This window comes from Elephas maximus, chromosome 21, assembly GCF_024166365.1.
Source record: "Elephas maximus indicus isolate mEleMax1 chromosome 21, mEleMax1 primary haplotype, whole genome shotgun sequence".
Classification (NCBI taxonomy): domain Eukaryota; kingdom Metazoa; phylum Chordata; class Mammalia; order Proboscidea; family Elephantidae; genus Elephas; species Elephas maximus.
This window is the reverse complement of record NC_064839.1, coordinates 60,633,356-60,660,655: the sequence shown is the minus strand read 5'-3', so window position 1 is coordinate 60,660,655 and position 27,300 is coordinate 60,633,356. Positions and strand designations below refer to the sequence as shown.

General features: G+C 37.6%; 1 pseudogene; it reads right to left on the bottom strand.

The window, feature by feature from the left end:
* Window positions 1–2,583: 2,583 nt before the first annotated feature.
* Window positions 2,584–26,951, bottom strand: LOC126064696 (methylsterol monooxygenase 1-like; annotated as a pseudogene).
* Between the last annotated feature and the right edge of the window lie 349 nt (window positions 26,952–27,300).

Below are 27,300 nucleotides of genomic sequence, written 5' to 3'. Positions count from 1 at the left end.
TGCCTCGTGTGCTGCTGTATCTGGAAAATAGCTCTTAAGAAGGATTTAATGAATATTTGTCTTATAATGACTTATATGTCTGTTAATAATAAGGAAACTGAGGCCCAATTTGACACAATGATTAAGTCATTATGAACAAACATATAAGACATTGATTCTTTCAACAAATATTTATTAAATCCCTTTTATGGGCTAGGTTCTGGTGACAGAGCAGCACACAAGGCAGACAAAGACATCTAACTATAAACTAGCTCAGACTTTATCTAACACAGAGAATGTAAATTTAAGTAATCTCCCTTGCTTCCTGAGAGATTATCTTTGGATTTCTCTAATTTTAAAAGCTCCAGACTACACTGAAGATTTGTGCAAATGAATGGGGACACCAGCCAGGCCGTAGACCACCAAGTAACCTAATGCCAGCTGATCTCAATAAGGGGGGAGGGGATGGCAATGGTTCCAACAATCATGTTAAGACTTGCCAGTGGTTGATTTTCTATTCTACTCTTGCCTTTTCTCTTTAAAAGTGTCATTGTAACTAACCTACATTGAGCCATTTGTTTTTCAGAAACAGAAACATATAGACTAAACGCCCAAATAAACCCTATGTTTTAATTGGTTTTATTTCTTCATAGGTCCTAACATTCTAGTTGGAAACCCCGGTGGCATAGTGGTTAAGTGCTACGGCTGCTGACCAAAGTGTCGGCAGTTTGAATCCACCAGGCGCTCCTTGGAAACTCTATGGGGGCAGTTCTACTCTGTCCTATAGGGTCGCTATGAGTCGGAATTGACTTGACGGCACTGGGTTTGGTTTTTGGTTTTTAACATTCTAATTTAAATGCACATGAACTTCTCATCTTCAAAGAAATAATAAATCTATAATAAAAGAATACCATTCCTAGCAGCCTTTTTATTAAATACTTAAAAGAGGCACTGTACTAATCATTGGTTTTAATCTTCCACGCCCTTACCATCTTTTACAATTAATAAAACCAAGGCTAAAAAAAAAAAAAAAAGAGGGGTCAAATAACTTGCACACGTTTATGTAAACAGGAAGTGATGAAGCCAGAATTGTGGAGAAAAACAGTATTATTTCCACAGTGTACTAAAGGGTTTTCAATTCATTCTTTCATTCAACAAACATTTACTTAGGACTTACTAGATGGAGCCCTAGTGGTACAGTGGTTAAACACTTGGCTGCTGACCAAAAGGCTGGTGGTTCTATCCAACCAACTTTTCCACGGGAAAAAGATGTGGCAGTCTGGTCCCCTAAAGATTTATGGCCTTGGAAACCCTATGGTGCAGAACTACTCTGTCCTAAAGGGTCACTACAAGTCCGAATGGACTCGACAACAAGTTTGGTTTGGTTTTGGATATGCCGAGGAAGGATCCCTGGTGCTGCAGCAGTTAATCGCTTGAATGCTAACCAAAAGACCAGCGGCTCGAACCTATCAGCCACTCTGTGGAGGAAAGATGTGGCAGTCTACTTCCATAAAGACTACAGCCTTAGAAACCCTATGGGGCAGTTCTACTCTCCTACAGGGTCACTATGAGTTGAAATTGACTCAATGGCAATGGGTTCATTTCTTTTTTAGTTAAATGCCAAGGTCCCCTGGGTGGCACAGTTAATTGCTTGAAGAGTGGCCGAAAGGTTGGTGGTTCAAACCTAACCAGGGGCACCTCAGAAGATAGGCCTGGCAATCTGCTTTCAAAAGGTCACAACACTGAAAATCCTATGAAGCATAGTTTTACTCTGACACACATGGAATAGCCAAAAGCTGGAACTGGCGGCAACTAATACTAACAACAATCACAACATTATATGCCAGGTACTGGGTAGTTAGTTATCGGGTAGGGTGTGGTCAGTGAGGAATGGAAAACTGATTAAGATGTGATGCAAACGGTTAATGCCATCACCTGCTAACCAAAAGGCTGGACGTACAAGTCCACCCAGACCTGACTCACAAGAAAGGCCTGGCAATCGAGAAAAATCAGCCACTGAAAACCCTATGAATAGAAATTGAAAAGAAGAGGCTCTGGATACTGATACTGTAGGGGATTTGGGTGAGTGGACATGTGGCTGAGGACACAGGGATTCCGTGAAAGGGAAATTCTACTAAAAGTCTAGAGTTCAATCTGAGGCCAACACCAAGATTAAGAGCTTTCTGAAATGGGCACTGCATATTTAAAAAATTTAAAGACCAAATTCCGCTTCAGATCTATGGCATTCCTGGAGGAAAAAAGATAGATTAATATGTCTCCCAGTACTTAAAACCTTTTTTGTAAGGTTAGCAAAATGGCATTTAAGATTTCCTCATGAAAATGACCCTTAAATATGTATTTATTTATTTGTACATAAACAGAATTTAGATGTAAAGTAGAAAATGTTCCCACTAGGAAGATAATTAAACATTGTTAATGTTCTTTTCAAGCCCCGTTAGTTCAGTGTTTAAGAGCTTTGCTGCTAACCAAAAGGTCGGCAGTTCGAACCCGCCAACTACTCCTTGAAACCCTACGGGGCAGTTCTACTCTGTCTTCAGGGACACTAAGAGTCAGAATCAACTCGACAGCAACAGATTGGGGTTTTTTAATCACATAGAACCCAAGACACATGCTTATTTTTGCTCCCCGAAGCAACTAGTTTCAACTTAGGAAAATGTGTATCTTCAAGTGAGTTTACAGGAGAGGTTTATTCCGTCTTTTTTTCCAATTTCTTCATCTTTTCAGTGTAGGCATTAAACTGAGAGTCTGTTCCAAAAATTCTATCCCACCATGTAAAAGTTGAAGCATAGTTTCCAGTGAAGTTCATGTGGTGGAAATCATGATGCCGTGAGCCAGCGTAGAAAGGGATGAGGTTTAAAGGGTTGAAAGGAATATCATAACCACTGAAATAAAACGGTAAAGATCATTAAGGAAATAAATACATCTCAGATAGGTAACAATTTCATTGATAAGTATGTGCTCTTTAACTAATTCAAATAGCATTCTACTTTGCCTGAGTCATTTTATATCTATTATGTTTACAAAAGACAAAAATTTACAGAAAAGGGTACATATTTGTCATGGATTGAACTGTGTCCCCTCAAAATATGTGTCAATGTGGCTAGGCCATGATCCCCAGTATTGTGTGGTTGTCTTCCATTTTGTGATCTGATAAAATTATTCTTCATTTTGTGATGTGTTGTAAATCCTAATCTCTACATGCTAATGAGGTAGAATCTTTATGGGATGTATCTTGAGTCATACCTTACAGATGGGTGTGACTTGATGATTCATACCTACAAGACATAAAAGGAGAGAGAAGAGAGCAGAGAGGAGAGGAGCCGACCTACCACCGAGAAAGAAGAGTCAGAAGAAAAGCGCATCCTTTGGACTCAAGGTCCCTGCACTGAGAACCTCCTACACCAACAGGAAGATGGATGCCAAGACACTTGGAGATCCCCAAGGAAGGCTGGGCAAACAGATGTTGAAAGGACACAAGGGTCTTCCACCAGAGCTGACAGAGAGACAAAGCTTTCCCCTAGAGCTGGTGCCCTGAATGTGGACTTCTAAACTCCTAAACTGTGAAAGAATAAATTTCTGTTTGTCAAAGCCATCCACTCGGTAGTTCTGTTATAGCAGCACTAGAGAGCTAATATTCTAGAAAACACAGTAAGAAAAAAAAAAAAAAAGATCTATGGAAACTGTGTATTAACTACTTCAGGGGATGAAAGACAATAAATCTTTTGACATAGATTTTCAAAAACTGTTTTTCTTTTCCGTTTTAGAAGAGAGTTCTCACCACAGATTATAGCAGCTAAATAATGCCACAATACTACATATGCCTTTAATAAAGGTCATGTGAAATTAATATCAAGAATTAAAAAAGTTATATCAAGAATTACTGTGCAGCTACTTCTTTTATTTCCTTTATTTCTGACTGTATATCTAAAACCTGATACCCAGTTATGCTTGGCTACAATGAGAAGCATCAATCTTGCTACTTCAGTGGTTTAAAATAATTCTTAGAATATGCCTTTATGGGCAGAATAAGTCCCAAGTCAAATGCAATGAACATACAATAATTTTTTTGAAATAATAAAAAATTAGGACATTAAAAAAAAATTTTTTTTTTTAGGACATTAGGCATTAAAAAAGTCATTAAATATAAATAATGTGCTGCAAAAGGTCTTTCAATGGACAGAAAAGAAGCGTCTGAGATATGTACATATATAGGTCAGTGCCTCTGTCAATTAAAAAAAACCGCCACACAGAAAAAACGAGAAATGTTCTTCTTCAATGAAGCCTCACTGTTTCAATTTTTGTTTTTTTTTTTTGTAAAAGAGATTGCTTTAGATTTATTAAAGAAGGATAAAAGAATTGCTAATCTTGGATTACGGTATTTAACTAGATTTTTAAGAAATGACAAAAATATTTTTCCTTCAACATAATCTTCCAGGAAAGGTCTTTCTCAGCAAGGCACAAAACAAGAAAGCCACAAATGAAGTGACTCATATACTTGACTACATGAAAATTTAAGACTTTAGTACCATGAAAAAGCCATTGAAAGCTAAAATTCAAATAACAGGGAGAAAATATTTATAACGTATTTAAAAAAACAAAGCTTCTGCAACCAACAGGAAAAAGATGCATAACCTAACAGAAAAATGGGCAAAGAATAAATATAGTAAGGTAACTTAAAGAAGAAAAAGGTAACACTGGTCAAAAAATATACACACAAAAATAGACTTTAAAATTAAATCCACCAAAAAGGACAAGGAAAGACACTATACAATGGTTAAGAGGACAATATACCAGGAGGACATAACCATATTAAATATTTATGCAAACAATGACAGGGCTACAAGAAACTCTAACATCATTAAAAAGTGAGATAGACAGCTCCACAATTACAGTAGGAGACTTCGACACACCACTTTTGGTGAAGGACAGGACATCCAGAAAGAAGCTCAATAAAGACACGGAAGATCCAAATGCCACAATCAACCAACTTGACCTCGTAGACATATACAGAACACTCCACCCAACAGCTGCAAAGTATACTTTCTTTTCTAGTGCACCTGGAACAGTCTCTAGATAGGCCACATATAAAGCAAGACTTAGCAGGATCCAAACCATCAAAATATTACAAAGCATCTTTTCTGACCATCAGGCCATAAAAGTAGTTATCAATAACAGAAAAAGCAGGGAAAGAAATCGAACACTTGGAAACTGCACAATACCCTGCTCAAAAAACACTGGGTTATAGAAGACCTTAAAGATGGGATAAGGAAATTCACAGAATCCAGTGAGAATGAAAACACTTCCTATCAGAACCTTTGGGACACAGCAAAAGCAGTGCTCAGAGGCCAATTTATACCAATAAATGCACACATCCAAAAAGAAGAAAGGGCCAAAATCAAAGAATTATTCCTATAAATTGAATAAATAGAAAGAGAGCAACAAAAGCGTTTAAAAGAAACCTTCAGGCACCAGAAGAAAGCAAATAATAAAAATTAGAGCAGAATTAAATGAAATAGAAAACAGAAAAACAACTGAAAGAGTTAACAAGACCAAAAGCTGATTCTCTGACAAAATTTACAAAATTAATAAACCATTGGCCAAACTGACAAAAGAAAAACAGGAGAGGAAGCAAATAACCCGAATAAGAAATGAAATGGTTGATATTACAACAGACCCAACTGAAATTAAAAGAATCATATCATATTACTACGAAAAACTGTATTTTAACAAATTTGAAAACCTCGAAGAAATGGACGAATTCCTAGAAGCACAGTACCTACCTAAACTAACACAAACAGAGGTAGAACCACTAAATAGACCCATAACAAAAGAAGAGATTGAAAAGGTAATTTAAAAAACTAACAACAACAACAACAAAAAAAACCCTGGCTCAGATGACTTCACTGCAGAGTTCTACCAAACTTTCAGAGAAGAGTTAACACGACTACTACTAAGGGTATTTCAGAGCATAGAAAAGGATGGAATACTACCAAACTCATTCTATGAAGCCACCATATCCCTGATACCAAAACCAGGTAAAGACACCACAAGAAAAGAAAATTATAGACCTATATCCCTCATGAATGTAGATGCAAAAATCCTCAATAAAATTCTAGCCAATAGAATTCAACAACATATCAAAAAAATAACTCACCATGATCAAGTGGGATTCATACCAGGTATGCAGGGATGGTTCAACATTAGAAAAACAATTAATGTAAACCACCACATAAATAAAACAAAAGACAAGACTCATATGATTTTATCAGTTGATGCAGAAAAGGCATTTGACAAAGTTCAACACCCATTCATGATAAAAACTCTCAGCAAAATCGGAATAGAAGGAAAATTCCTCAACATAATAAAGGGCATTTATACAAAGCCAACAGCCAACGTCATCCTAAATGGAGAGAGTCTGAAAGCATTCCCCTTGAAATCGGGAACCAGACAAGGATGCGCTTTATCACCACGCTTATTCAACATTGTGCTGGAAGTCCTATCCAGAGCAATTAGGCTAGGTAAAGAAAAAAAGGGCATCCAGATTGGTAAGGAAGAAGTAAAAGTATCTCTATTTACAGATGACAAGATCTTATACAGAGAAAACCCTAAGGAATCCTCAAGAAAATGACTAAAACTAATAGCAGAGTTCAGCAGAGTATCAGGATACAAAATAAACTTAAAAAAATCAGCTGGATTCCTCTACACCAAGAAAAAGGACATCGAGGAGGAAACCACCAAATCGATACCATTTACAGCAGTCCCCAAGAAGACAAAATACTTAGGAATAAATCTTACCAGAGATGTAGAAGACCTATACAAAGAAAACTACAAGACACTACTGCAAGAAACCAAAAGAGACCTACATAGATTGGAACAACATACGTTGCACATGGATAGGAAGGCTTAACATTGTAAAAATGTCTATTCTACCAAAAGCCATCTATAGATACAACGCAATTCTGATGCAAATTCCAATGACATTTTTTAATGAGATGGAGAAAAAGATCACCAACTTCATATGGAAGGGAAAGAGGCCCCAGATAAGTAAAGCATTAGTGAAAAAGAAGAACAAACTGGGAGGCATCACGCTACCTAATTTTAGAACCTATTATACCACCACAGTACTCAAAACAGCCTGGTACTGGTACAACAACAGATACATAGCCCAATGGAACAGAGTTGAGAATCCAGGCAGAAATCTATCCACATATGATCAGCTGATATTTGACAAAGGCCCAAAATCAGTTAAATGGGGAAAATACAGTCTTTTTAACAACTGGTGCTGACATAACTGGATCTCCATCTGCAAAAAAATGAAAAAAGACCCATACCTCATACCATGCACAAAAACTAACTCAAAATGGATCAAAGATCTAAATATCAAATCTAAAGCGATAAAGATCATGGAAGACAAAATAGGGGCAACGTTAGGAGCCCTAATACATGGCGTAAACAGTATACAAAACATTACTAACAATGCAGAAGAGAAAGTAGATAACTGCGAGCTCCTAAAAATCAAATGCCTATACTCTTATATTATTATTATACTCATCGAAAGACCACCAAAAGAGTAAAAAGATTATCTACAGTCTGGGAAAAAGTTTTTTGCTATGACATTTCTGATCAGTGCCTAATCTCTAAAATCTACATGATAACTGCAAAAACTCAACTACAAAAAGACAAATAACCCAATTAAAAAAAGGGCAAAAGATATGAACAGACATTTCGCTAAAGAAGACATTCAGGTAGCTAACAGATACATGAGGAAATGCTTACAATCATTAGCCATTAGAGAAACGCAAATCAAAACTACAATGAGATTCCATCTCACTACAACAAAGGCTGCCGTTAATCCAAAAAAACAGAAAATAATAAATGTTGGAGAGGTTGTGGAGAGACTGGAACACTTATACTTTGCTGGTGGGAATGTCAAATGGTACAACAACTTTGGAAATCGATTTGGCGCTGCCTTAAAAAGCTAGAAATAGAACTACCACATGATCCAGCAATCCCACTCCTTGGAATATGTCCTAGAGAAATAAGAACCTTTACATGAACAGATATATGCACACGCATGTTCATTGTAGCACCGTTTACAATAGCAAAAAGATGGAAACAACCAAAGTGCCTATCAATGGATGAACAGATAAATAAATTATGGTATATTCACACAATGGAATACTACGCATCGACAAAGAACAGTGACGAATCTGTGAAACATTTCATAACATGGAGGAATTTGGAAGGCATTATGCTGAGTGAAATTAGTCAGTTGCAAAAGGACAAATATTGTATAAGACCACTACTATAAGGACTCGAGAAATAGTTTAAACAGAGAAGATATTCTTTGACGGTTGAAGGGAAAGACAACACACAGTACAGGAGAGGTCAGCACAACTGGACTAAACCAAAAGCAGAGAAGTTTCCTGAATAAACTGAATGCTTCGAAGGCCAGCACAGCAGGGACGGGGGTTTGGGGACCATGGTTTCAGAGGACATCTAAGTCAATTGGCATAATAAAATCTATAAAGAAAACATTCTGCATCCCACTTTGGAGAGTGGCGTCTGGGGTCTTAAACATTAGCAACTGGCCATCTAAGATGCATCAATTGGTCTCAATCCACTGGGAACAAAGGAGCATGAGGAATACCAAGGACACAAGGTAATTATGGGCCCAAGAGACAGAAAGGGCCATATAAGCCAGGGACTACACCAGCCTGAGACCAGAAGAACTAGATGGTACCCAGCCACAACCAATGACTGCCTTGACAGGGAACACAACAGAGAACTCCTGAGGGAGCAGGAGAGCAGTGGGATGCAGACCCCAAATTCTCGTAAAAAGACCAGACGTAATGGTCTGACTGAGACTAGAAGGACCCCAGTGGTCATGGCCTCCAGACCTTCTGTTAGCCCAAGACAAGAACCATTCCCAAAGCCAACTCTTCAGACAGGGATTGGACTGGAGAATGGGATAGAAAAAGATGCTGGTGAAGAATGAGCTTCTTGGATCAAGTAGCCCCTGGAGACTATGTTGGCATCTCCTATCTGGAGGGGAGATAAGAGGGCAGAGGGGGTCAGAAGCTGGTGGAATGGACACGAAAAGAGAGAGTGGAGGGAAGGAGTGTGCTGTCTCATTAGAGGGAGAGCAATTAGGAGTATACAGCAAGGTGTATATAAATTTTTGGGTGAGAGACTGACTAGATTTGTAAACTTTCAATTAAAGCACAAGAAAAATTAAAAATAAATATACGAATAGATGCTTAGGCTCAGGAGACACAGAAGAAATGCAGATGGAAAAACTGAAAGCACTTTCTACCAAATATTGAAAACATTTAAAAGAGTTTAATATGTAGATTTGGAAGGATGTTGGGAAAAGGGAAAACATTCTCATACATTCATGGTAGGAGTATAAGTAGGGGCCTCTATGGAGGGCAGTTTGGCAGTACCTATCAAAATCTTATTTGCTGGAATAGTAATGAATATATTTTCACTATATAAAGGATAACAGTATAGAGATGTATTATAAAAACATCTCTATTACTTGAACTTTTATCCAATGATAAGTCTTTTTTCTTTTAAATAATAACAGTTAACAAAATTTAATTTCTCCTGTTAGTCTACAGATAATCTTATGGGCATGAAAAATCAAGCTATTTCATGGTTTTAATTATCTGACTAGAAACCGTAACTTACCTATGGACATCAATAGCTCCTATCTAACGAAAGGTCAGCCATACCCATAGAAAAACTGCATGATCACATAAAAGCACGAATGCAAGAACAAATCCAGTTTCAAGAATTAAGAGATCCAAGGGATGTGCGTATTCAGCCTCCATTCCAAACGGAGCCTAAAACAAATGGATAAGGATGCTTTAATATATTCTGTTACTTATGCATATAGTTTTTAAAATATATATCAGTAATATATATTTAAAAAAAAAGTTGCAGTCGAGTCGATTCTGACTCACAGCAACCCTATAAGACAGAGCAGAACCGCCCCATAGAGTTTCCAAGGAGTGCCCGGTGGATTTGAACTGCCGACCTTTTAGTTAGCAGCCGTAGCAATTAACCACTGCACCACCAGCGTTTCCAATAATGTATATAGTCATATATAATAGTAATAATTCTTCATAAAAATATCCTTTTGTACACACCAAAAATCTAAAGATCTAGGGATGCCCTTAATAAAATCTTAATGGCTATCTTTCATGGTTTAAATGAAGGCATTTAACAACTGACTTGAACTCTAATCTTTGCCTTTCAATTTGCTCTAACAAGAAAGGCATGTTTGATTTAGTACTAGTACACCATGTAATCAGGATCAGTGCAGAAAATTCTGACATAGCCAACTTGTCAGTGCCAAATCAATAAAATAATAAATAAAAATAAAATTTAGAAAAAATTTAAAAGTCATGACTTTTGTGGCAGTCAGTGGAAATGTGTTAAACGAGCTGATAATGTTTTAGAACTTAAAACATTAAGGGGTGGTTGTTTTGGGTCCCATCTGAATGACACTGGCATCCCTACAGCTGCTATCAAATTCTCAGATATCCAAATGTGTATGTCAGCATATTGCTCTGGCCATAAAAATGAGAAAAAAAGTATTTCATGTAATTTTTTTGTGCTTCGGTTCTCAATTTACCATGAAATTTAGGCACTAAAGAAAATCTGTAGAGCTGGCTATGTGTGTGTGCCTGTATTATGTGCTCAGCAATCATGTTAAAGGAGAAGGAAATGAAAACATCAACAATTTTTAAAAATGCTCACACAATAAAAATAATGACATTTCGTGTCTAATAAAAAATGTATTAAGTATAATTCTAACGTACCTCAAACTCATGATGAATTTTATGAATATATTTATATATTCTTTTGTGATGTAAGAGTCTGTGCAGGAAATAGTGCCAGGTATCCTCAATCATGGCACAGCCAAAGCATCTTAGCAAAAGCATGTACGTTTAAGGTGAAAATACTGTAATGAGCACAAAATAATTTTTATGTGAACAATTCAAACTCTTACTTGAGATCACGGCTTGAGACGTTACAGAAAAGCAAACACCCACTTAACTTGACCTAATTGGATATACTGATCAACTAATTCTCAAAACCATTAGATAAAACATGTCTATATGATACAAATTAAAGTACAGAGATTTAACATAACACCAATTCTAATTCATAGGTATCAAATCAGAGTTAAACAAAATCGAAAACTTATGGGAAAAAAATAATATTGGTAAAGGGCTTGAACTAAGGTTAATAATAGTAACATCAAGTTTTTCAACCAAAGAGAAAGACACAACTTATGAGCTATGGGCAAAAAAATATTTTATATACAAATTTGCAGAAATTCTATTATATGTTGAACATATATTACTAAAAAATACGCATTTATAAGTCGGTATATCTACGTTGCTAGGTGCCATCAAGTCAGTTACACTCATTGCGACCCTGTGTACAAAAGAACAAAACACTGCCTGGTCCTGCGCCAATCTCATAATCATTGTTATGCTTGAGCCCATTACTGCAGCCACTGTGTCAACCTGTTGCCAGCGCCTCTACACCTTTAATTGAAGAAGGTTCTTGCCTTTCGCTGGTTAAGAACAAACAGGTGAGGCATGGAGAATTTTCCATAGGAACAAAGCTTTACTGAAGAGGCTTGCAAGCGGAGACAAGGAGAGCCTAGGCAACGCTTACCCCTGTCTCTCAGAGCAAAGAATTTCCATGGGTTTTTAAAGGTTTTTTTTTTTGGAGAGGGTAAGATTTATGTTTATTCATAGGTATAGACGAGGCTTTCTGGTAAATGGCCCATCTGGGCCGGGATTTGTTAACTACGGTGCACACCCAGCAGCTTTATAAGATGGCTTTAAGATGGCTCCTGTCCCGGATGCTTCTGGGATTTGGTGCAGGCCTTATTATGGGGTGTTGCGTCTGCACAGTCTTTCCTGTGGTGCCTGGTTAATTCCTGTCTTGGGTATTTGCATCAGGCATAAGTCATCCGTCGGTCACCTTGCAGAGGTCTGCGCATGCTCCAGGGACCAGATCTGGTCAGTCCTTCTGAAAAAACATCTTACAAGGGAGTACACTGTTTGTTCTTTTCTTATCGCACATTCCAGGATGGGGGTTTTGCTTAGCCAAACACATTGTAAGTAAGTTGCAAGTTGTAGGTGTTGCAGGGCTCCTTGCCTAGGGGCTCGGTCCCTGTTTCTTTCCTATCTTAAATGCATCTCATGGGGAGTCCTCCTCTTTTTTCAATGATCTTCTTCTTTACCAAGCATCATGTCCTTCTCCAGAGACTGGTTCCTCCAGATAACATGTCCAAAGTATGTCAGACAAAGTCTCCGCCATCCTTGCTTCTAAGGAGCATTGTAGCTGTGTTTCTTCCAGGACAGATTTGTTCGTTCTACCGGCAGTCCGTCGTATATCGTATATTCAATATTTTTTGCCAACACCATAATTCAGAGCTGTCAATTCTTCAGACTTCCTCATTCATTGCCCAGCTTTCACATGCATATGAGCCAATTGAAAACACCATGGCTTAGGTCAGGCACACCTAAGTCCTTAAAGTGACATCTTTGCTTTTCAATACTTTAAAGACATCTTTTGCAGCAGATTTAACCAACACAACACGTTGTTTAATTTCTTGACTGCTGCTTCCATGGGTGTTGATTATGGATCCAAGTAAAGTGAAATCTTTGACAACTTCAATAGTTTCTCCATTTATCATGACGTTGCTTCTTGGTGCAGTTGTGAGGATTTTTTTTTTTTTTTTTTTTTTTTTTTTTTTGTTCTTCTCAGGTTTACTATTTCTCAAGATCTTATAATAGTGGTCTTATACAGTATTTGTCCTTTTGCCTCTGACTCATTTCGCTCAGCATAATGCCTTCCAGGTTCCTCCATGTTATGAAATGTTTCAGAGATTCGTCACTGTTCTTTATCGATGCGTAGTATTCCATTGTGTGAATATACCACAATTTATTTACCCATTCATCCGTTGATGGACACCTTGGTTGTTTCCAACTTTTTGCTATTGTAAACAGAGCTGCAATAAACATGGGTGTGCATATATCTGTTTGTATGAAGGCTCTTGTATCTCTAGGGTATATTCCGAGGAGTGGGATTTCTGGGTTGTATGATAGTTCTATTTCTAACTGTTTAAGATAACGCCAGATAGATTTCCAAAGTGGTTGTACCATTTTACATTCCCACCAGCAGTGTATGAGAGTTCCAATCTCTCCGCAGCCTCTCCAACATTTATTATTTTGTGTTTTTTGGATTAATGCCAGCCTTGCTGGTGTGAGATGGAATCTCATCGTAGTTTTAATTTGCATTTCTCTAATGGCTAATGATCGAGAGCATTTTCTCATGTATCTGTTGGCTGCCTGAATATCTTCTTTAGAGAAATGTGTGTTCATATCCTTTGCCCACTTCTTGATTGGGTTGTTTGTCTTTTTGTGGTTGAGTTTTGACAGAATCATGTAGATTTTAGAGATCAGGCGCTGGTCGGAGATGTCATAGCTGAAAATTCTTTCCCAATCTGTAGGTGGTCTTTTTACTCTTTTGGTGAAGTCTTTAGATGAGCATAGGTGTTTGATTTTTAGGAGCTCCCAGTTATCGGGTTTCTCTTCATCATTTTTGGTAATGTTTTGTATTCTGTTTATACCTTGTATTAGGGCTCCTAGGGTTGTCCCAATTTTTTCTTCCATGATCTTTATCGTTTTAGTCTTTATGTTTAGGTCTTTGATCCACTTGGAGTTAGTTTTTGTGCATGGTGTGAGGTATGGGTCCTGTTTCATTTTTTTGCAAATGGATATCCAGTTATGCCAGCACCATTTGTTAAAAAGGCTGTCTTTTCCCCAGTTAATTGACACTGGTCCTTTGTCAAATATCAGCTGCTCATACGTGGATGGATCTATGTCTGGGTTCTCAATTCTGTTCCATTGGTCTATGTGTCTGTTGTTGTACCAATACCAGGCTGTTTTGACTACTGTGGCTGTATAATAGGTTCTGAAGTCAGGTAAGGTGAGGCCTCCCACTTTCTTCTTCTTTTTCAGTAGTGCTTTGCTTATCCGGGGCTTCTTTCCCTTCCATATGAAATTGGTGATTTGTTTCTCTATCCCCTTAAAATATGACATTGGAATTTGGATCGGAAGTGCGTTAAATGTATAGATGGCTTTTGGTAGAATAGACATTTTTACTATGTTAAGTCTTCCTATCCATGAGCAAGGTATGTTTTTCCACTTAAGTATGTCCTTTTGAATTTCTTGTAGTAGAGCTTTGTAGTTTTCTTTGTATAGGTCTTTTACATCCTTGGTAAGATTTATTCCTAAGTATCTTATCTTCTTGGGGGCTACCGTGAATGGTATTGATTTGGTTATTTCCTCTTCGGTGTTCTTTTTGTTGATGTAGAGGAATCCAAGTGATTTTTGTATGTTTATTTTATAACCTGAGACTCTGCCAAACTCTTCTATTAGTTTCAGTAGTTTTCTGGAGGATTCCTTAGGGTTTTCTGTGTATATAATCATGTCATCTGCAAATAGTGATAACTTTACTTCTTCCTTGCCAATCCGGATACCTTTTATTTCTTTGTCTAGCCTGATTGCCCTGGCTAAGACTTCCAACACGATGTTGAATAAGAGCGGTGATAAAGGGCATCCTTGTCTGGTTCCCGTTCTCAAGGGAAATGCTTTCAGGTTCTCTCCATTTAGAGTGATATTGGCTGTTGGCTTTGCATAGATGCCCTTTATTATGTTGAGGAATTTTCCTTCAATTCCTATTTTGGTAAGAGTTTTTATCATAAATGGGTGTTGGACTTTGTCAAATGCCTTTTCTGCATCAATTGATAAGATCATGTGGTTTTTGTCTTTTGTTTTATTTATGTGATGGATTACATTAATGGTTTTTCTGATATTAAACCAGCCTTGCATACCTGGTATAAATCCCACTTGATCAGGGTGAATTATTTTTTTGATGTGTTGTTGGATTCTAGTGGCTAGAATTTTGTTGAGGATTTTTGCATCAATGTTCATGAGGGATATAGGTCTATAATTTTCTTTTTTTGTAATGTCTTTACCTGGTTTTGGTATCAGGGAGATGGTGGCTTCATAGAATGAGTTGGGTAGTATTCCGTCATTTTCTATGCTTTGGAATACCTTTAGTAGTAGTGGTGTTAACTCTTCTCTGAAAATTTGGTAGAACTCTGCAGTGAAGCCGTCCGGGCCAGGACTTTTTTTTGTTGGGAGTTTTTTGATTACCGTTTCAATCTCTTTTTTTGTTATGGGTCTATTTAGTTGTTCTGCTTCTGAATGTGTTAGTTTAGGTAGGTAGTGTTTTTCAAGGAATTCATCCATTTCTTCTAGGTTTTCAAATTTGTTAGAGTACAATTTTTCATAATAATCTGAAATGATTCTTTTAATTTCATTTGGTTCTGTTGTGATGTGGTCCTTCTCATTTCTTATTCGGGTTATTTGTTTCCTTTCCTGTATTTCTTTAGTCAGTCTAGCCAATGGTTTATCAATTTTGTTAATTTTTTCAAAGAACCAGCTTTTGGCTTTGTTAATTCTTTCAATTGTTTTTCTGTTCTCTAATTCATTTAGTTCAGCTCTAATTTTTATTATTTGTTTTCTTCTGGTGCCTGATGGATTCTTTTGTTGCTCACTTTCTATTTGTTCAAGTTGTAGGGACAGTTCTCTGATTTTGGCTCTTTCTTCTTTTTGTATGTGTGCATTTATTGATATAAATTGGCCTCTGAGCACTGCTTTTGCTGTGTCCCAGAGGTTTTGATAGGAAGTATTTTCATTCTCGTTGCTTTCTATGAATTTCCTTATTCCCTCCTTGATGTCTTCTATAACCCAGTCTTTTTTCAGGAGGGTATTGTTCATTTTCCAAGTATTTGATTTCTTTTCCCTCGTTCTTCTGTTATTGATCTCTAGTTTTATTGCCTTGTGGTCTGAGAAGATGCTTTGTAATATTTCGATGTTTTGGACTCTGCAAAGGTTTGTTTTATGACCTAATATGTGGTCTATTCTAGAGAATGTTCCATGTGCGCTAGAAAAAAAAGTATATTTTGCAGCAGTTGGGTGGAGAGTTCTGTATAAGTCAATGAGGTCAAGTTGGTTGATTGTTGTAATTAGATCTTCCGTGTCTCTGTTGAGCTTCTTACTGGATGTCCTGTCCTTCTCCGAAAGGGGTGTGTTGAAGTCTCCTACTATAATTGTGGAGGTATCTATCTCGCTTTTCAGTTCTGTTAAAATTTGATTTATATATCTTGCAGCCCTGTCATTGGGTGCGTAAATATTTAATATGGTTATGTCTTCCTGATCAATTGTCCCTTTTATCATTATATAGTGTCCTTCTTTATCCTTTGTGGTGGATTTAAGTCTAAAGTCTATTTTGTCAGAAATTAATATTGCTACTCCTCTTCTTTTTTGCTTATTGTTTGCTTGATATACTTTTTTCCATCCTTTGAGTTTTAGTTTGTTTGTGTCTCTAAGTCTAAGGTGTGTCTCTTGTAGGCAGCATATAGATGGATCGTGTTTCTTTATCCAGTCTGTGACTCTCTGTCTCTTTATTGGTGCATTTAGTCCATTTACATTCAGGGTAATTATAGATAAATAAGTTTTTAGTGCTGTCATTTTGATGCCTTTTTATGTGTGTTGTTGACAATTTCATTTTTCCACATACTTTTTTGTGCTGAGGCGTTTTTCTTAGTAAATTGTGAGATCCTCACTTTCATAGTGTTTGACTTTATGTTAGTTGAGTCGTTACGTTTTTCTTGGTTTTTGTCTTGAGTTATAGAGTTGTTATACCTTTTTGTGGTTACCTCATTATATACCCCTATTTTTCTAAGTAAAAACCTAACTTGTATTGTTCTATATCGCCTTGTATCACTCTCCATATGGCAGTTCAATGCCTCCTGTATTTAGTCCCTCTTTTTGATTATTGTGATCTTTTACCTATTGACTTCCATGATTCCCTGTTATGTGTATTTTTTTTTTAATTAATCTTAATTTGTTTGTTTTTGTGATTTCCCTATTTGAGTTGATATCAGGACGTTCTGTTTTGTGACCTTGTGTTGTGCTGTTATCTGATATTATTGGTTCTCTGACCAAACAATATCCTTTAGTATTTCTTGTAGCTTTGGTTTGGTTTTTGCAAATTCTCTAAACTTGTGTTTGTCTGTAAATATCTTAATTTCGCCTTCATATTTCAGAGAGAGTTTTGCTGGATATATGATCCTTGGTTGGCAGTTCTTCTCCTTCAGTGTTCTATATATGTCGTCCCATTCCCTTCTTGCCTGCATGGTTTCTGCTGAGTAGTCAGAACATATTCTTATTGATTCTCCCTTGAAGGAAACCTTTCTTTTCTCCCTGGCTGCTTTTAAAATTTTCTGTTTATCTTTGGTTTTGGTGAGTTTGATGATAATATGTCTTGGTGTTTTTCTTTTTGGATCAATCTTAAATGGGGTTCGATGAGCATCTTGGATAGATATCCTTTCGTCTTTCATGATGTCAGGGAAGTTTTCTGTCAGAAGTTCTTCAACTATTTTCTCTGTGTTTTCTGTTCCCCCTCCCTGTTCTGGGACTCCAATCACCCGCAGGTTATCCTTCTTGATAGAGTCCCACATAATTCTTAGGGTTTCTTCATTTTTTTTAATTCTTTTATCTGATTTTTTTTCAGCTATGTTGGTGTTGATTCCCTGGTCCTCCAGATGTCCCAGTCTGCATTCTAATTGCTCGAGTCTGCTCCTCTGACTTCCTAGTGTGTTGTCTAATTCTGTGATTTTATTGTTAATCTTTTGGATTTCTACATGTTGTCTCTCTATGGATTCTTGCAACTTATTAATTTTTCCAGTATGTTCTTGAATAATCTTTTTGAGTTCTTCAACAGTTTTATCAGTGTGTTCCTTGGCTTTTTCTGCAGATATCCTAATTTCATTTGTGATATCATTAAGCATTCTGTAAATTAGTTTTTTATATTCTGTATCTGATAATTCCAAAATTGTATCTTCATTTGGGAAAGATTTTGATTCTTTTGTTTGGGGAGTTGGAGAAGCTGTCACGGTCTGCTTCTTTAAGTGGTTTGATATGGATTGTTGTCTCCGAGCCATCACTGGGAAACTAGTTTTTCCAGAAAATCCGCTAAAAAAAAACTGCAGTCAGATCCCTATCAGAGTTCTCCCTCTGGCTCAGGCTATTCAGATGTTAATGAAGCCGCCTGGGGAGGGTGGGGGAGGGAACAGAGAGATAGGAGAGTAGCGCCTCAGAATATAGCCAGAGTTGCTTGTCTTGCTTGGAATGACTCTTATATCTGAGATTCCCGCGGGCGCGTCGCCTATGTGTGCTGTCTGTGTGGAGATTGCCCCCGGGGGGTCTGGCCCGCTGGAGTCACGGTCAGATCCTCCGCTTCCAACCCCACGCCCAGCGTCAAGGCTCCCCTACTGGGACGGTGCACTCTCGACTCCAAAATCAGTCGCTGCCTCCCGGGGACTTCCCGTCCCTCCAGCCGCGTGGCCGTGCCGCCCCCGTGAACCAGGTGGGCCCCCTCCCGGGGTTAGTTCAGATGGGTGGAGTAGCTCCCCGTGCTTGTGCCGCGACCGAGTGTCCCGGCTGGAACGCTGTTCTCCCCGCTCCAATACCAGTCGCTGCCTCCCGGGGACTTCTCCTACCGGCTGCGTCCCACGCCGCCCGCGCGACCCGGATGGTCACCTTCCCGGGGTTAGTTCAGGGGGTGGAGCAACTCTCCGTGTTTATGGCGTACCTGCGTGCAGTCCAAATCCCTGTGGGACGGTTCCCCGGCTCGGATGCTACTCTTTCTGCTCCAAGATCAGTCACTGCCTCCCGGGGACTTCTCCTAACGGCTGCGTCCCACGCCGCCCGTGGAACCGGCTAGTCCCCCTCCCGGGGTTAGTTCAGGGGGGTGGAGCAGGTCTCTGTGCTTGTGCCGTACCTGACTGGTATGCTGGCTCCAGGCTCTGGAAACAATCGCTGCTTCCCCGTATTAGTTCGTTCTCCGTCTCTAAATCTGTGTTTGTTGTTCAGGGTTCGTAGATTGTTATGTATGTGATCGATTCACTTGTTTTTCCGTGTCTTTGTTGTAAGAGGGATCCGAGGTAGCGTCTGCCTAGTCCGCCATCTTGGCTCCGCCTCCCAGTTGTGAGGATTTTTGTTGTCTTTATGTTGAGGTGTAACCATCCTGAAGGCTGTAGTCTTTGGTCTTCATCAGTAAGTGCTTCAAGTCCTCTTCACTTTTAGCAAGCAAGGTTGTGTCGTCTGTATAATGCAGGTTATTAATGAGTCCTCCTCCAATCCTGATGCCCAGTTCTTCATATAGCATAGCTTCTCAGATTATTTGTTCAGCAAACAGATCGATTAAATATGGTGACAGGATACAACCCTGATGCACACCTTTCCTGACTTTAAACCATGCAGTATCCTCTTTTTCTGTTCAAATGATATGCCTATTGGTCTATGGACAGGTTCCTTATGAGCACAATTAAGTGTTCTGGAATTCCCACTCTTCAAAATGTTATCCATAATTTGTTATGAACCACACAACCTAATGCCTTCACAAAGTCAATAAAACACAGGTAAACATCTTTCTGGCATTCTCTGCTTTCAGCCAGGATCCATCTGACATCAGCAATGATAACCCTCATTCCACATCCTCCTGAATCCACCCTGAATTTCTGACAGTTCCCTGTCAATGTACTACCTCAACTCCTTTTGAATGATGTTCAGCAAAATTTTAATTGCATGTGATATTTATGATACTGTTCGATAATTTCCACTTTCTATTGGATCATAAGTCTTTGGAATAGGCATAAATATGCATCTCTCTAGTCAGCTGGCCAGGCAGCTGTCTTCCAAATTTCTTGGTACAGACAAATGAGCATTTCCAGCCCTGCATCTGTTTGCTGAAACATCTCAATTGGTATTCTGTCAATTCGTGGAGCCTTGTTTCTTTCCGGTGTCCTCAGAGCAGCTTGGACTTCTTCTTTCAGTAGTATTGGTTCTTGATTATATGTTACCTCCTGAAATGATTGAACATTGACCAATTTTTTTGGTATAATGACTGGATTTCTTCCATCTTCTTTTGATGCTTTCTGCATTGTTCAATATTTTGCCATTAGAATCCCTCAATATTGCAACTTGAAGGCTGAATTTTTTCTTCAGTTCTTTCAGATGCCATATACCCAAGGTCATACTTTGGCTCTCATGGACTTGCTCTAATTTTCTTCAGCTTCAATTTGAACCTGCATATGAGCAATCGATGGTGTGTTATGCAGTTGGCCCCTGCCTTGTTCTGACTGATGATACTGAGCTTTTCCATCATCTCCCTCCACAGACGTAGCCGATCTGATTCCTGAGTAGTCCATCTGGCGAGGTCCACATGTATAGTCACCATTTATGATGTTGAAAAAGGTATTTACAATGAAGAAGTCATTGGTCTTGCAAAATTCTATCATGTGATCTCTGGTATTGTTTCTATCACCAGGCCCATATTTTCCAACTACCGGTCCTTCTTTGTTTGCAACTTTCCCATTCCAATCACCATTAATTATCAGTGCATCTTGATTGCATGTTTGATCAATTTCAGACTGCAGAAGTTAGTAAAAATCTTCACCTTCTTCATCTTTGGCCTTAGTGGTTGGTGTATAAATTTGAACAACAGTTGTATTATTAACTGGTTGTCCTTACTGGCAATAATATGGATATTTTACCTCAGGGTATGTTTTGCAATATTCTTTTTGACTATGAATGCAACCCCATTCCTCTTCAATCTGTCAGGTTATGTTAAAGTTATATGTCAACTTGGCTGGGCCATGATTCTCAGTGGTTTGGGAGTTATGATATAGTTTGGCAGTCATATGATCATGTGATCACTTCCATGATGAGATCTGCTGTGAGGAGCCAATCATTTGAAAGGGAGTTTCCTTGGGGCTGTGACCTGCATCTAGTATAAGTGGACTTTCTGGCAAGGCTCAGGGGCTTTTTTGCTCACTCTGGATGCTGCAGCTGGCTCCTGTTCCTCTGACCTCTGGTTTTTGGGACCTGAGCTAGCAGCTTATCTGCTGTTTTGCCTGCTTATCTTGGGATTCATCAGTCTTTGCAGCCTGTGATCCAGAGCCCTGCTATCTGACTTGGCGATCTTGGGTTTACCAGCCCCTGGGGCTACGTGGGCTACATGAATCAGGAGAAGCCTACAGCCTGACCCATGTTTCAGCCTTTACAACCCCTTGAGCCATTTCCTTGATATAAATCTCTCTATAGATATATTTATACACTTGAATGGTTTTGCTTCTATAGAGAACCCAGCCTAAGACAGTAGACCATATGACTGTCTGATTCAAAATGGCCAATACCAGTCCAATTTCAGCTCACTGATGACTAGGATATTGATGTTTATGTGTTCCATTTCATTTTTGACAATTTCCAATTTTCCTAGGTTCATACTTCATACATTCGATGTTCCTATTATTAATGGATGTTTGTAGTTGTTTCTTCTCATTTTGAGTCATGCATACCAGCAAATGAAGGTCCTGAAAGTTTGACTCCATCCACATCATTAAGATCCACTCTACTTTGAGGTGGCAGCTAGCTCTTCCCCAGTTGTATTTTGAGTGCTATCCAACCTGAGGGGTTCATCTTGCGGCACTATATCAGACAACATTCTGCTGATAGTCATAAGGTTTTCACAGGCTAACTTTTTTCAGAAGTAAACCATCAACTCCTTCTTCGTAGTCTGTCTTAGCCTGGAAGCTCAGCTGAAACCTGCTGGTATTTGAATACTGGTGGCATAGCTTCCACCATCACAGCAACACACAAGCTACCACAGTATGACAAACTGACAGATGTGTGGGTAGTAAATCTATATTGAGATAATATAAGGTACAGAGAGTTGAATACAAATATTAGAACACAAATACTTGCATCCTCCTAGTATATATATTTGTGTTTATATGGGCACAATTTTTACACACCTCACAAATTATTCAATTCTTTCATTCATTTTAGCCTTGAAATTTAATGTTTTCCCTTATTACCAGTTCTCTTCTGTTCCATATAAGCATGTGTATGTGTATAAAATGATATAAAGGATGCTACAGAAACTTCTGGTGCTAAAAAATCTCCTTCTAATAAAATATTATATTAGAACAAAGAAAGATTTAAAAATGGAAATATTTTAAGTTTCTAGTATGTTTTATTTTTGTACATTGTATTTACTTCTAAAGTTTAGATCAAACAAGTCTTAATCAAATAAAAAAAGATACACATTATGTATTTGTTAATTGGAGTTCCTGGGTAGTACTAACAGTTAAGAGCTCCACTGCTAATCAAAAGTTTGGTGGTTCAAGTCTACCCAGAAGCACCCTGAAAAAGGGCCTGGCAATCTACTTCTGAAAAAATCAGCCACTGAAAACCCTACAGAGCACAGTTCTACTCTGATGCATTCCGGGTCGCCATGAGGCGGGTCAACTTGACGGCAACTGATATACTCTTATTGCTATAGCAATAACTAATTGGTTACCGGTTATATTTTAATTGGGTAAAAAATTATGATTTAGTATAAAAATCAAATTTTTATTTACATACCATCTTGGCATTCTTTCCCAGTCATAAGGAATATTGAAATATTCTGTAAAATAAGAGAGTCCACAAATCAAAGGCAGCTGGATACAAAAGTGATTAAAAGATATCACTTTAAGACATTTCCACTTGTTTTCCAATGATTCTTGTTCATTCTGTGGAGAAAAATCCCAATACTTAGCATTAACCTCTGCTATCGGTTAAAAAAAAAAAAAAAAAAAAAAATTTTTTTTTTTAATCAGTAGTTTAGCTTGACAATTAGAAGTGAATTCCTAATTTTTATTTAATGCTTATATGGGATTATAATTCTATGTTACTCTAAGGCCCAGAAATCACAACAACCATCTCTTCTATATGCTTGACAACTATTATCACTACTTTAAAAAGATGAAGAAACTTAATAGACAAATCCAGCATAAAGATTTTCAAATAAACCACAAAAGTACTAGAGAATAAACAACTCCCCAATCTTTCCTGCCCACAGATCATTCATATCTTTTACTGTAAGTTTCAGAGAAGGACAAATGCATTTTGGTAAGATTATAGTTGCCCCCCTCAACTTTAAAGGAGTGGTGTACACAATAACACTGGGAGCTTCTATTACAGAGGAAAATTGATGCTTCCAGTTATTCAGTAACATTCATTTCAGAACATAAATACATTTTTGTTTATACAACGACAAGTTATAGACTCTCTGGGCTGAAGAACTCCAGAGATGTGTCCAGTGGTTCCCAAAGGATGGAACACTACTGCCTACAGATGATGAAGTTCACAGATCCTTGTACAAATGAGAAAAGTGAGATCAATGCAGTGAGGTGCTCATAAAATCGCACTGGAGTGCTGATGTGCTCAGCAAGCAATATCATAAAATTAAATTCATTTAAAGTGAGGAACATGCTCCTTAGTTCCGCCAAATATACAAGACCAAATGGGGAGCTCCTGCCCAAAAGCAAAAAGGGAAGGCAGGAAGGGACATGACTGAACAAATGGACATAGGGAAACCGGTGTGGAAAGGGTGAGAGTGCTGTCACATTGTGGGGATTGCTACCAATGTCACAAAACATTACGTGTATAATTTTGGAATGAGAACGTAACTTCAACTGTAAACTTCTACCTAATGCACAATAAAATTAAATAAAGGGCTACACTCATACTTTTTTAGTGATAAGAAAACGTACTTTTCACCTTACAAAAAGATAGCAATAAATACTAGTTGTTGCTTGATTTTAAATGTCCTTACTTAAAAATTCAGAAAGCTGCCAAATTAATTTTTTTTTAACTGGACCACAACATCCAAACTGGGAAGCACTGTTCATCAACAGAGGCCCAAAGAGGTCCACCACTTTGCCAGGGATCACACAGGCAGTTATTAGTAGAACATGGTCTAACTAAAATCTAGGTCTCCAGACTGAGTGGGATTCTTGAAATGAACAGTTTATTATTCCTGAAAAAAATAGGAAAACATTGACATGGGAATCAACCTGGAGACTCAGGTTCCAACCCCAAGGCCACCACTAAACAGTTACCTAGCTCTGTGATGCTTACAATTCAGTTTCCTGGACAATAACACAAGGTGTTTAGACAAGATATTTATAATTGTCCTTATCTTTCTATGGTGAGTATTATCTGAACCTCCTCCTCCAAACCTCCAGTCTGCGACTGAGAACAAAATAAACTGAAGATTCGTGCTCTGGTCAACAATGGCACTATTTCAGATAGAAAACTATTGGCTAGAACCTGATAACTGTGCAGCTACAGAAATTACCACAAAAAATTAATCAGCTATGGACAATAAGGAGCCCTGGTGGCATAGTTAGTGGTTAAGAGCTACAGCTGCAAACCAAAAGGTCAGCAGTTTGAATCCACCAGCTGCTCCTTAGAAACCCTATGGGGCAGTTCTACTCTGTCTTATAGCATCACTATGAGTTGGAATTGACTCCATAGCAACAGGTTTTGGTTTCTGGTTTATGGATAATAAAATCACATAGTATAATGTTTAAAGTATACACAAATTAGTTAAAGACAGTGAAAAATAAAAGTCCCACATAATGCAATATAATATGAGTTTATCATATTTTACTTCTTTATACATAACTGGGTTCTGATATGATGGAATACCTTTATTAGGGCCATCAACTTCCAAAAGAATGATTTTAGTACATGCACCTTTAAGAAAACATTTCTGGAGAATCAATCTATATGACTATTACTTCAGGAAAAAGATCCTGCAAGATCTCTTTTATCTTACTTTCATTCTTATAAATCTTCCCACTGTTAGTGAGCGTGCCCATTACCTGTCAAGTTGTCTATTCGCAAGCAGAAAGTTTTTACTATTATTTTATCACTATCACCAAGTTTTACACCTGCTTTGTTATTTCAGGTATTTGTGTTCCAAAAGCATAAACTCATAGTTAATATGTACTGACAGTTTTGTTTGCTTTTAAATCCCTTTTTATTGTGCAGACTTGTACTGAATTACCATGACAATTTATTTTTATCATCATAAAAGTTCAAACTATGGACTTTAAGATTGTAAAGCCCAAAACATATGCTGAGTATAGACTTGAATCCATACCACCCAGCCTTTGAATCTCTGATGCTTCTGACATCAGATTATAAACAACTAATTCTAACCAACTTGGTTACTGTTTGTCCTTTCTTCTGCTGCGTTTTATTTTAAAGTCACTCACATATCTTTATCTGAAAAAGGGTTCTTGTCTCTCTGATTAGTGAGGCAACTGCAGGATCGAATGCACATAAGGACAGTGAAGAAAGAAAACCACTTGTTCGCCCTGTCATATAACGAATCAGCCCTATACATAAATATAGGTGACACCTGGCAACCAGAATCACCCTAAAGACACATTAGAACATAGACATTCAAACTGAATTGTCTTTCATAACAGACCTTTTCATAATAATCATTTTTGGAACTTCTGTGACCTAAGTGTAGGGTGACAGGAGACTCCTTCCTCTTCAGAGTCCACATCAACTGACCTACTGTACCATCCCTGTAGAGGCTCGATGTCAGCACTTGCTTAAAGTGAGACTCACTGGGAGAGGCCGTGAAGCTGACAGACTGACAGGAGGGCGTGTGCGCTGACTGGCCCCCTGATGTTTCCTCAGTGAGTGCAAATTACTTTCCAGTGATGAACGCTCTTGATATATCTACTTTCTACCAGCACCTTGAGTTTTAGTTTGGCATGAATTTTCAGGAAGTATTTGAAATTATCATTGGCTTATCAAGTACTGATAAATAATAAACAAATTCAGATTCTTTTCTGTGAAGCTCATTAGCATATGTATTAGTAGAGCTTACTATGTTCCCTATGTTTATAATTGAGAAGGGGCATTTTGTATACCTCAACACTTGTCACATACATAGTGGGCTCCTCAGAAACATTTAGTGCATTGGATCAAATACCTAGGAACTAGGAGCATCACCTCCTTATTAGGGACGACATGAGTGCTGCACAACTACCCACCATATATTTAGGGGAAAAACACGACTTTCATAGTCCTGCTTAGGGTCTTATATTAACACACACTTAAGATTTGCTAGGATGGAGTAAACTGAAGTATTTATACCCACAAATCCCCATTCTTTTCCTTCCAGCTAGGTTAATAATTAAAATTTATGAATTCAAGTTAGATAAATATCGTATCTATTTTAGTCTAATTTAACAAATTATTCTTGAGACATTATCAATAATGATCAAGGGCTGTGCAGTCCAATACAGTAGCTATTAGCAAATTGTGCCTTGTAAACATTTTATATATGGCTAGTCTGAATTGAAATGGGCTACACGTGTAAATCACACACTGGATTTCAAAGATTTAATACGAAAATAAATCATTAAATTTTTAAAAAATTTTGATTACCTGTTGAAATGACAATAATTTAGACTTACTGGGTTAAAGTATATGAAAATTAATTTCACCTTTTTATTTTATGGATTCCACTAGAAAATTTAATTGTACATAAGTGGCTCACATTATATATTGGACAGCACTGATCTAGATCTCTAAAACAAAGTTATATTCAGTTTCAAAATATTTAACAACACTAATGATAATATTCCATTTAAAGTCCATTATACTCACCTTCTGAACTTTGTACTTTTTCATGTAGGGTATAAATTGAAACAAAAATCCAGGTAAAGAGAACAAGAGAAAAACAGCCTCGTGAAGTATAAAGGATCCCCATGTTGTAACCTGGGATTTTGTGTAATTATTCAATATATAATTCCAAGCATTTTTAAATGGTTTTTGCAGAGGATTCTCTGGTAGAAGTGAACCTACATACTCCACAGCCAAGGATGCTGAACTAATAAAGATGCTAACACTTTCACTCGTTGCCATTTTTCAAATCTCTGCCGACAGCCTTAAAATTCTCTAAAAAATAAATAAATGAATAGGGTAAAAATGAAATCATAATAGTTAAAAAATACCTAGCTTTTGATAATTTCAAAAATAACAATTACTAAAGGAGTACCGATTTCTCAGATCCCAAACATGATTAAAATTCTAAATGTCATATCATCTCCATTTCTAGATACTGATTTAAAAGCTGCATATTACTTTTAAAAGCATTATCTAAAAGAACAATAGTGGATAATGAATTTCAAATTATGTTTAAAGAGACTAAGTGTGGGCTTCATGGAAAAACTTCTAATTTCAATGAATAATTATAAGGTTTAAAAGTGTCATT